This window comes from Prionailurus bengalensis, chromosome X (assembly GCF_016509475.1).
Source record: "Prionailurus bengalensis isolate Pbe53 chromosome X, Fcat_Pben_1.1_paternal_pri, whole genome shotgun sequence".
In the NCBI taxonomy this organism is placed as follows: Eukaryota; Metazoa; Chordata; class Mammalia; order Carnivora; family Felidae; genus Prionailurus; species Prionailurus bengalensis.
The window spans coordinates 99815782-99827072 of record NC_057361.1 but is presented as its reverse complement, the minus strand read 5'-3'; the positions used below and the strand labels follow the sequence as shown (position 1 = coordinate 99827072).

General features: G+C 41.8%; 1 long non-coding RNA gene across 1 annotated transcript in view; it reads right to left on the bottom strand.

The window, feature by feature from the left end:
• Positions 1 to 454: 454 nt before the first annotated feature.
• LOC122477756 overlaps positions 455 to 11291 on the bottom strand; it is a 164870-nt gene continuing 154033 nt past the window's right edge. The window contains exon 4 of the long non-coding RNA XR_006295758.1: positions 455 to 2601. This is a non-coding gene — a long non-coding RNA (uncharacterized LOC122477756). The remainder of the gene's footprint in view (positions 2602 to 11291) is intronic.

Genomic DNA, 11291 nt, shown 5'->3' with positions numbered 1-11291 from the left:
AAAAAAATCAAAATAAAAAATAAAATAAAGAGCTTGTTTTGATAGCTCTGGAACCTGGGCCCCAAAGAGCGGTATTTCCTTGTTATATTTGATTAATATCACACAAAGGGTAGGCAGGGAAGGCTGGTCTGGAAAAAGAAAAGCACCTTTGTGAAGAAAAACAAGTATGTGGCCTTCAGGGAGCTAAGCACATGTTTAATTTTGTGTTTTAAACTTCTCAGCAGACTGCAGATCTATAAACGGAATCGCTGAAAGTGAAGATCACGGCGACTTACCCAGAGCATCAGGCTGTTTTCCGCAAGACGGGGCGAGAAGTGAGAAAGCAAAATCTTTGCTTCAGTTACACAAACTCCCTCTCCTTTGCAGAGAAACTTGATAGCTGAAATGGAGCCAGACGCTAATGCGGGACTGGCTGCTAGTAGTTCTGTGCTTGTCCAACACTGACATCTACTGGTCAGTTTTGAAGCGCATTTTTATTTCTGAAAGCCTTCCATTTACAGCATGAACTAGATCGATTCCCCTGTGTTTTTTATTGTGGAGGATTTTTCTTCGTTTGCCCTTTGGAAACCGTTACACTATAATTTAATTGTTTTGGTAAAATACGCAGAGCTATTTAGTTTCTATTTTAGCTTTAAAAATCATGAGGATTGTTATTCTCATTAAATAGGGCTTGGCAGGTGTGAGAAGAAAGCACAGGCTCTCTCATCCGTATTTGTTAGGTATAATAATTATCTCTTCTATACATAAAGCACTAATCAGTTTCCAAAGCATGACTGGTTCTATCATCTCATCACATATCAATAACCCTGTGAGACGGGAAGATCAGGGTCGTCCTATTCTGCAGAAAAGGACACAAAGGCCCAGAAAATCTAGCTAATACATCCAAGGTCATAAAGCAAGTCAGAGGTGATGCTAGTTCCAGAATCAAGGTTTTCCAATTTATAGGCCAGGACTCTTATCGTCGAGGCATATTTCCCTTTGTGGAAAGAAATAAATTACTCTCAGCTGGCGAGGGAAAAGGCAAATGGGGACATGCAAACACACACACCCTTTCTCTTGCTCGGTACTGTTAAAGCCCTGACATTAACTAATGAGCAGAGGGAGAGAGCCGCTGTGGATGATAGCTATAGTCCATTTTAGTACATCAAGAAAGACTTGGCTAAAGCTAATGAACCCACCGGGCGTTATTAACCTTCCCCTGCAGCATGCCAGAATCAGCCACCACAATGAAGTGCAGGAACTGATCTTTAGAAAACACACTGGACTGTCATCCAAAGAGACTGAGAATCGGTTTCAGTATGTCCAGATTTTTTCACCTTCCCCCAGGCAGGGCACAGAGCTACATCCAGATGATGGTAACAAGCTTCCTAATTATCATCAAAAGGAAACGCATGTAAAAGGGCCTCAGGAAAAGGGAGGCATACCTGAGGGCAGGGTGAATGGATTATAAACATACATTTTTCTCTTCAGTGGACGACTTACCAAAGGCATCAGAACTTTACTGGGACTTTTTTTTTTATACAGGATAATTAGCCGGGACTCTAAAAGAAACATCAAACCATGGAGGTTGGAACATAAGTGAGCACTTCATAAATGTTCCCTGGAATGAAAATATTGCCATGAGATTCCCAAAGAGGCATGGAGCATCTGTCTTAGAGGCCTGTGGCCAAACTTGTACTGTTACTGCTTTGCTAAGAGAGGAGAGCTGAAGTGTATTGTGGTGTGGAGATGAGGGGGTGGGGTAAAAAGACACACCATCTCACCAGACAATAGGGGAGTTCAATTCAGCTCTACCCCCAAGCATCTCCATCTCTAGAAAACAAAGGTATCAAGCTCTACCATGAATGTCCCTTGTAAATGGCAAATTAAAAGGTAATGATACGGCTATCCATGTCAATGCTCTTTTCTTCGTACTCCTAGAGATCCTGTCCAAACTCAGGGGCCTGACCTCTCAATAACAACAATAGTAATAACAACTAACACTAATACAGCATGCACTACCCTAAGAGCTTTATGTATATTAAGTTCTTAATCCTCATAACAACCCCATCATGTAGGTGCTACTATTACTCCCACACTACAGATGGGTAAGCTGAGACACAGGGAGTAAGTAATTTAACCAAGATTCCACATCTTTTAAGTGGTGGGACTAGAATTTAAACCCAGGCCTGTCCAATTTCAGTGCCCATTCCCTTACCCGCTATATCAGTGGCTCTCAAAGCGTGGTCCGCAGACCAACAGCATTAGCATTACCTGGGAATACAATTCTCAGCCTTCTCTCTCCAAACCTGTCCCCAATAGACCGACTCAAACAAAAACTCTGGGGCCCAACCCCCTGTACTTTAACAAGCCACGAAGGTGATTCTGAGACACAAGAAACTTTGAGCAGTTCTCAATCTATATTGCCTCTAAAAGGTACCTGTCTCTAAAAGGTACCTGAAGGTGTAGAACATTCAGCTCACAAAGAACACTCTGCCCAGTCAGGTGCAGGTTGATTTCTTGCCATTTGCCATTTTCTCATGAAACTGGAGCGTGGGAAGGTAATTCAATTTGATTGTGAACTTGGATTAATCTTCGATGTTTCAGTATCGATCCTTCAACCTAGAAAAATTCCAAGATGCAATTCTGTAACAGCAGATCCATTTTTCAGATGTAGAAATCAAAGCCATTCGAGTCATTGGATAATCGGCAAAACACCTCAGTCATTAGTCCATTCTCCTTTCTCCAAAAGAAGTACATAACCAATTTGAGGCCAGCAAGTGATTATCTCCATAAAAAGGTAAGAAATATCCAGAGATAGGGGTAGGAAATAGTCACTGAGATTTCAACTCCTGAATTGTAATCCTTCAGCTCAGGCTTGATTTGATCTCCTTTACTTGCTTTCTTCCCTTATGTTGTCCCCCTATAACCTTTATACCAGAAAGATCCAGTTGAACATTTCCCAAAGTGTGTGTGCTTTAAGACCCTAATGCTGTGAGATGCCTTGCAGGAAAAGGGTTATAGAATCAGATCATATTAGCTTGCATTTTCTGAGCACGTCCAAAGAGCCAAGAACTCTTTTAAGTGCTTTATACATATTCTTTTTTTTTAAATATTTTAAATGTTTATTATTTTTGAGAGAGAGACAGAGCATGAGCGGGGGAGGGCAGAGGGAGAGGGAGACACAGAATCCAAAGCAGGATCCAGGCTCTGAGCTGTCTGCACAGAGCCCAATGGGGGCTCAAACTCATGAACACTGAGATCATGACCTGAGCCGAAGTCAGATAGTAACCAACTGAGCCACCCAGGTGCCCCATTAAGCACTTTATATATATTCTAACCACCCTATGAGATAAGTACTATCATTGTCATCCCCATTTGGCAGAAAAAGACAAATGGGCACAAAAAGGAGAAACAAACTTTTCCAAAGTCCCATAAGTAGCAAGTGACAGATCCCAGCAGGGTTCTAAAGCCAGAAAGTCGGCTGTCAGAGGCCCTCACTCATAACACCATGCTTTACTGCTTCTCTTTGGGAAATTCCTAATAGTCCATCTATTCCTTTTCCCTTCCCAAAATGTCTCCATACACATTAGACCACTGGGAAGTCCTATAGTAGAGAAATATGCTTACATTGTACAACCCGATGTTTTCCAAGCTTACTTGATCAGGGAATCCATTCTGTACACCACCATTCAACTTCCCTGCAAGAACTGGTCTTAGAAACACATTTTGGGAAAACCCAGCTTGACCTGACTGAGGATGAGAACTCTTGTTCCATCTTCCATCTCTAATTCATTGGTGAGAAGGCAGATGGACTAATGGGGGGGGGGGGGAGAGAAGCACATGCGTGTATGTGTATGCATGAGTGTGTGTATCTTAGAAAAGTGCCTGAAACAGAATAAACACTACATAAGTATTTACTTTTGTTGCTGCTGCTGGTGTCATTATTGACACATACCTAATGCCTTTACCACATCTTTGGCTAACCTTCAAGGACAAGAAAGACAATTAGATCATCCTGAAGGAAAGAAGCTTGTTCCATTTCTCTTAGAGTAGGCAGATGTAATGACACAAAGGCATCATGCCACCATCTCAGCCCCTGCGTGGGCAACACTTTGTAACACTTAATAAGGGGAAAGCACAGCTATGCCACCCACCACAGTACAAATGACCAGCAGTGTCTGTGTATAGAGTTAATGTTGGCTGGTTTCCTGCTGCCAACCCCTCTCCCCTGCACCTGCCTCCCCCACCCCCACACTTCAGAAGCTCCAAAGTGTTTACCACCTTCATCCAAATCATCCTGGAAGTTTTAGCCTATTGGCTTGAGTTACTTCAAATGGTCAGATGGAGATTTGGAGTCCCATTCAAAAACCTCTCGAATCTCTGTTTCCAGGGATTCTGCTCGATAGCATAGAGTATTGAACTTGTAGGGTGCTGGAGCAGGAGGAAGGAGATAGGATTCTACCTTGGACAATTAGTACTTCTCATACTGGGGAACAGGAGCAGGACAGGCTCCAGATGACTGGGTAACTTGTTGTCAATCTGACCTTTGGTGTCAGGTTACTAATCTGAAACTACCCAAACCATACCAAACTATAGTTTAAAAAAATATATTAATGGTCATAAACAGCATCTCTGGTTTTAATCCAACCCTAGGGCTTCTATTTATTTCTCATACTCTGCAGTGGTTGTCTCAAGTCTACTTCTCAGTGTTGTGGTTTTCCTAGGCCTCCACTACTTATGAAGCCACATCACAAGCACCTCATCCTTGCTACCAGGGCTTACCATGAAAGGTAAGGGCATTGATGTCTGTACCAAGGATACTGCTCCCTCTGTTTCTAAAGCCTCCAGAGCCACATCAAGCATGATGCTGCTTTGTGCTGCTCTTGAAACAAAATGGCACCAGGTGCTACTTCTGAGCCAATCACTGGAGGCCGGGTAGCATCTACAGCTCTGTGCTGCCCCTGGCGTCACTGCCGTGCTGCGGCCCCCCAAGTGCCAAAGCTCACTTCTGTTCCCTGGACCCCCTTTTGCCAAAGTTGGCTACGTTCCGAACTAACTCTCAATTAGGTAAGCATAAAAGTTGTGCTGTCTTATCTCCCTTCCAGAGCCTCACAGAGATCTTTAGAGAAACAAGTGTTTTTCCAGTTAGTATTTTTTTTTAAGTTTATTTATTCATTTTGAGAGAGAGAGGGAGAAAGAGGATCCCAAGCATGCTCCACGCTATCAGCACAGGGCCCAACGTGAGGCTCAAAGTCACAAACTGTGAGACCACGACCTGAGCAGAAACCAAGAGTCAGAGGTTTGACTGACTGAGCCACCCAGGTGCCCGGCCTGTATTTCGTTTTTACTTTCAGCATTCCTCAACCATTGTGTCTAGACACTAATCCCTGGGGAACTAGGATAAAGGTGAATGACTGGCAATAAACTCTCCTCAGATTTGCCCCAACCATCTAACAACCAAGGCTCTATTACTGAACCTAGCATGTAGGTGTATGCGGCTCTCTCTCAGAAGTCTCCTTGGTAGCCCACGGGGGAGTTGGGTGGGGAGCCTCTTCACAGCATGCCCAGAGATATCTGCATCCTAGTGGAAAACTGAGCCTAGGCTCTTGGTAGGGTCTCTTCTACAAGAGATTTTATTCCCAGCACATCAATCTTGCAAACCAATCCAAAAGACCATAGAAGATGCGCTGGACTAGGAAGAAAATGGCCAGAATTCAAATTCCAGTCCTATCATTTATCAGCCATGTAAGCCCTGGGCAGGCCATTTAACCTCCATCTACTGTCATAATAATAACTTCTCTGACTACCCCTAGGCTTGTCCATTCAAGAAGTATGAATTGGGCTTCTTTCTAAAAGATAGAACACAATGTTGGGCCTGTTGGAGATACAAAGAACAGTCACAGATCTCTCTAGCTAACAGCATACAAACATTATTTTTGAGAAAATATTAGTTGAGTTTATTGTTCTGTACTTGACATTTTATCTCATTCCTCACAATAACCCTATAAGATGAACATAATTAAGCCTATTTTATACATGAGGAAAACAGAAGCTCAGTGAGGATCACAGACTTGTTCATAAGCCACACGTCTAGTAAGTTGTGGGTCTAGGATTCAAATCCAGGTCTGTCTGATGCCAGAATCTGTGATTTTTTTTTCCACCAAACCATACTGCCTCATGTATATAAATAGGCTATAATACAAGGTAGAAAATCATTCATCTTGTAAGGCATAGATGAAGTGCCATGGAATCAAATGAGATGCATATGAAAGTGTTTTATAAACAGCTAAGCTGACACAACTATAAGGTGTTTCTGTTATTATCATTAGGGCAAGTGCTCTATAAAATATGCTGGCTGTAAAATTCCATCTGTAAATAGGAGTTAACCAAGCCTTGTAGAGGTATAAAAGAAAGGAGTATTTAATTTCAGCTGCAACAGATCATTGGAAGGTAACTGGTGCCTCAAATTCAATCACTATTCTAAATAGCCCCGCATCTGTATATGGGCATAGGTAACGTATGTGAACAGATCAAGGGCCCCCAGAGCTCAATGGTAGCACCCAAATAGAATGAAAATGAGTTTAGCACATTGCAACATGCTGGATGGGCCTCCTGAGGAGACATCTTTGTATGGGTTATTAAGATCACTTGGTGAAGTAGACCCTCATTCAGGATGTGTGGATCACTATGAGCAGGATCATGTGCCTCATTAGGGTATATGAGGAGCAGGTTTTTGAATGTGGACAGACACAGAGGCTCTTTGTTGTGAGTTCAAGGTCTAATAATCGTAACTTACATATATTAAGCACCTACTATGAGCTGATCACTGAGCAAAGCATGGTAAGAATCCATATTAAGTCATCACATTGTGATGAAGCTAATTATATTCATCTGATTAGAGCATGCGTTTTTGAAGTAATACAGACCACTATTTGTTTTACCATGGACAAGTTAGTTAATCTCTGAGTCTCAGTTTACTAATCTGTAAAATAGAGATCATAATACCTACATCATAGAGTTATCATGAGGATTAAATAAGCTGATGAATTTAATACAGTAGAGCAATTAATACTAAGCACAAAGAAAATGTTCAATAAATGACAGACTATGCTGTTATTAGATTTTTCTACAGAAAGTCAGCAGGGATCATTCTTTTGAATTCTAGGAAATAGTACTAGAGTATAAATTCTAGACATACTGGTTACCTATTGGATAACAAATTAACCCCCCCCCCCAATTTAGCAGTTTACAACAACACACATTATCTCAGAGTTTCTGTGGTCAAGATCTGGACGTGGCTAAACTGGGACCTCTGTATTAGGGTCTCTCACAGGCTATAACTTAGGTGTCAGCCCAGGCTGGTTCTCATTTCAAGGCCCAATTGAGGGAGGATCCACTTCCAAGCTCATTCATGTGGTTTTTGGAAGGATTCATGTCCTCACAGGCTCTCAGCCTGAGGTTCCTCACTGGCTATTGGATGGAAGCTACCCTCGGTTCCTTGCCAAATGGGCCTCTCCAATTCCTGATATCTTCCTTCATCAAAGCCAGCAAGAGAGAGTCAGCTAGCAAAGGAAGTCACAGTCTTATAATCTAATCACAAGTGTGATATTCCATCATTTTTGCTGTATTCTTTTCCTTAGAAATTAGTCATTAGAGGGGCGATGGGGTGGCGCAGTCAGTTAAGCAGCCGACTTCGGCTCTGGTCATGATCTCGTAGTTCGTGGGTTTGAGTCCCATGTCGGGGTCTGTGCTGACAGCTCAGAGCCTGAAGCCTGCTTTGGATTCTCTGTCTCCCTCTCTCTCTGCCCCTCCCTCACTCCTGCTCTGTCACTCTCTCTCAAAATTAAAAATAAAACATTAAAAAAATTTTTTAAAGAAATTAGTCATTAGATCCAGCTTATACTCAAAGAGAATTACACAAGGACATGAATAGCAGAAGGTGGGAATCATTGGGTGCCATCTTAGAAGTCTGCATTCCACATTGGGACAGGTAATAAACTCAAGAGCCAAAGAAAAACTTTTAAAAGGGTTTAGGGTATAAACTGAAGATTTAAAGTGAACTGTGAAAATAAGTATAGGCAATTAGGGGAACAATTTATAAGGAAAGATGTTTTTATGTGTTTTGGAGGTTTTGTTTTCCTCAATGATAATAAAAGAATTCTTTCCTTTGATGAGTGTTTAGTTTGCTTAAATTCATGTTATAATAAGATTTTAATCATGATCATACCCATTTTACAAATGATGAAACTGGCTAAGAGCAAAGTTGGACTAAGGTCCAAGTTCGTTCAACTCAAAAATCTGTGCTTTTTCTGCTATACTAGGTTCCCCACCATGTTTAGCAGATTAGTGTGATTCATTCTAGTTTAATGTTTGTGTTTTAGTTTTGTTCAATGCCTCATTTTTAGTATTTTTTAATGTTTATTTTTGAGAGAGCATGGAGGGGGAGGAGCAGACACACACACACACACACACACACACACACACAGAACCCGAAGCAGGCTCCAGGCTCTGAGCTGTCAGACAGAGCCTGACTCAGGGCTTGAACCCATGAACCATGAGATCATGACCTGAGCCGAAGTCGGATGCTTAACCGACTGAGCCACCCAGGCACCCCTCAATGCCTTACTTTTGACCATGTTCCACATATATCCTGTCTTTATCTCTCATACCCGTAATTCATAAACTTTATTCCCCCAAAACTGATAGTTGTTTTAAAAAATTAATACCAATTCTTTATAAACCTATAGTAAAACATCTCTTTTTTATTCATAAATAGGTGATATTTTGTCTGTGTTCCTATGGTGCTCAGGTGTTAGGTGGTATTTTGTTCATGCTTTTCTGAAAGTAAAAATACTAGTCAGGATTTCTTTTTCATGCCATGCTTGTCCATACCAACAGTCTTTGCCAGAGTGCAGGAAGCTAGATTTTCAGCATGATTCAAGATATGTACACTGAAGCCTTCAGGGCACCTTAGTACAGAAGGCCAGATGTGGATAACGAAAGGAGTTATCATGGGAGTGGCATAGGTATAACCCACTCTCTATGGCAAGGATAGTTTTTTAAAGCTAAAAAACAAATGTTACAGGCATGCATGCATCATCATTGACTTAGCACCCAGTGTGTACACACAAGAAGCTAAGCTCATTAGATACTGAGTGAGATACAACACTCTACAAGACATAGGAGATCCCAGTGCTCAGGGAGCAATGCCATCTGACATATACCCAAGTGGGCAAAGGCCCCTCAAAGCAGATACTTCCAGATGGAGCCACTTCCTATCCATATTAACTGTTTGACACTACAAAATGAATTTTTTGCTGCACCAGGGTTTTCCTAGGTATATAAAACATCATATCCATCCTGCCCTCACCTGTGTTTGGCTAGTAAACTTTCTCGGATCTTGGAAATGGTATTTATTACTTGCCAGGTCAGGATTTCCGAGTTAAACTGGAAAGATCAGTATGTATGATGTGTTTCCACTTATCTTTTAAGGGAGCGTGTGTGTGTGTGTGTGTGTGTGTGTGTGTGTGTGTGCATGTGTATGAGAGAGAGGAAGAGAAATACTGAATATATACATGTATATATATTCCATATACACACATATATACTGCATATATACATACATATATACATGCATACATACACATTCATTATATGCTCAGAATATTTCTGGAGGGACATACGGAAAAATAGTAGTTGTCTCTAAGTAAGATGAACTGGAAGATTGGGAACTGTGGAACTGGCATAGGTGGGAGAGGCAGGCTCATTTTCCATTGTATGATCTCTTGTATAATTTGAACTTATTACCATGGTTTTGTATGAGTTTTTTACTGAAAATACTTTAGACTTTACTTAAAATAATTTTAAGGATTCAAGAAATAAATCAAGAGTTCTTGGGGCACCTGGGTAGCTCAGTCAGTTGAGTGTCTGGTTGAGATGATTTTGGCTCAGGTCATGATCTCGAGGTTCCTGAGTTCAAGCCCTGTGTCAGGCTCTGTGCTGACAGCATGAAGCCTGCTTAGGATTCTCTGTCTCCCTCCCTCTCTCTCTCTCTGTCCCTTCCCCACTCACGCTCACTCTCCCTCTCTCTCAAAATAAATCGACTTCAAAACAAAAAGAAAAAGAGCTCTTGACTAGGTGTACAGTCAGAATCTCTCATAGAGCATTTGTCAAAATACACATAGAGACCATTTAACCTTAATAGCTGGGGCTCTGGAGTCAGATGGCATGGGTTTGAAGATCTCTAGCACTGGGGAAAACACAGGCAAATTATTTGACCTCAGTTTCCCTCAAAATTCTTTGGCCTGTTTCCTCCTCTGTGGTGGCTCTGTTGTAAAGCCTACTATTCTAGAAACTGGGATGAAAAAAGCAGGCCCTGGGGACACCTGGGTGGCTCAGTTGGTTAAGACTCTGACTTCGGCTCAGGTCATGATCTCACAGTTTGTGGGTTCAAGCCCCATGTCAGGCTCTGTGCTGACAGCTCAGAGCCTAGAGCCTGGAGCCTGCTTCTGATTCTGTCTCCTTCTCTCTCTGCCCCTCCCCTGCTCACTCGCGTGCTCTCTCTCTCTCTCTCTCTCTCTCTCTCTCAAAAATAAATAAACATTTTTAAAAAAAGGCTCTGGCAAGGGCTAATCCTTTCTAGGACTTGGGTCAACTTCATCCACCTGTCTTGCCATTCTAAATGAGCTTCCACTCCCCTTACTAGTCTATGGTACACCAAAATACTTTGCTCTAAGCACAAAGAAAAAACAGACTAGTGAAAAGGAATCACTGATTGGATATTTCTAGAACAAAAAAAAATTATAATCCAATGTCAACAGAAAATAATCTCATTAAGGGATTTGTTTTCAAAATTGATCCAAGAAGGGGCACCTGCGTGGCTCTTTTGGTTAAGCATCCAACTTCAGCTCAGGTCACGATTCCATGGTTTGTGAGTTTGAGCCCCGCATCACTTTGTGCTGATATTGCAAAGCCTGTTTGGGATTCTGTTTCTCCCTCTCTCTCTCTGCCCCTCCCACCACCTCAAAATAAATAACATTAAGAAAAATTTGATCCAAGAAGATGGCTATTGTTGGTAGGCAAATAGAAGACATTCTTCTTCCTCTAGAATGGCACAAGTTTCTGGAGACATAATGAATCCTAAATAGCAGCTTCCAGGACGTCGCTGTTACTCCAGTATGTAATTCTCTGGTATGATTTACTCCATTAAGAGTCACTACTGCAGTATTGACTAGGGAGACTAGCGTAAGGTGGAATTAGAGGAGACATGATCACATGTCACAGCAGGGACATGTGGCAACATGCTTCCA